Here is a 1,143-nt window from a genome sequence, read left to right on the forward strand (position 1 = left end):
CTGGACTCACAAGACTTCCCACCCACTTGTCTGTGATCTTCCTGCACTGGTGGTCGTTGCAAGTGCTTTCTGCGTGAGAAGAGGACTTTATAGACTGGTATTGGACATAGGGGCTAATAGACTTATGGACTTGATCTGGACTGGGCTGGGATGTTTTCTCAATATTCAACTGCTCTTGTATATAAAGATCTTTCTTATAGACATATGAAGTTCCCTGGATTTGTTTCTCTGATCTAAGCAGAGTAACAAAAGGAGGTAGTAAGTAGTCTATTCAAATAGTAAGGATATCTTTTCAAGAAATAATTGTGGTAATGTGTTACATCCTATAAGAGAAATGTTTGTAAGCAAACCCACCTTCATCTGGGGTAGGATACAAAACATTCATGGAAGCTATGATATTGGTATTGTTATGAAGAACAGGAAGGAATTTGGTGGAGCTCTTACATGTGAATATTAATTCAAACAAGAAGGTTCTAGGTTCAAACTCCTTATTTACCTGGAAGGACATGATGCTGAGTTAAATATACCCCTGGCAAAAGACACCTCGTATGAAACCACTACTATTAAAAGACAACTATTATTTTAATATAACACTGTAAGACCACTATTATAAAAAAACAAGAAATCATTTACACATTGAAAGAAATACTCTTAAAAATAGTAAAAGATAAAAGAAATATATTTGATGATTACCAGGGATTTGGGGGAAGGAGGGTAAATTACAAAGTAAAGGGTAGACTCATGTTACCTTGAGTGAAGCCAAAGTCAAAAAAGAAAGAAAATAATTTGTGTTGTGTTTTTAAAAAGAGCAAAGTGCAAAATATGCAACATGAAAGAATTTAATCTGTTCAAGCAATTACAAAAAAATGGAGGGAGGGTGATTGGTTAGGGAATAGTGTGATACCACAAAGAAATCGGACATGCATTATTGCTATCAGGCTTCTGGATGTCGTCAATAGAATACTACCACCTATTATTTTTTAGATGTAATTTAAAGATAAGGAAGTCATGACTATTAAGTTATTGCAAGATTGTGAAAGGAATGAGTTATCGTGTGATTGAATAAAGACCATATTTTTTTTAAAGATTGTTTTTTAGCAAGATGAGGGTCAACATTCCTTCTATTGCCTTTTGTACTATTAA

This window comes from Tenrec ecaudatus, chromosome 6, assembly GCF_050624435.1.
Source record: "Tenrec ecaudatus isolate mTenEca1 chromosome 6, mTenEca1.hap1, whole genome shotgun sequence".
NCBI classification, from domain to species: Eukaryota; Metazoa; Chordata; class Mammalia; order Afrosoricida; family Tenrecidae; genus Tenrec; species Tenrec ecaudatus.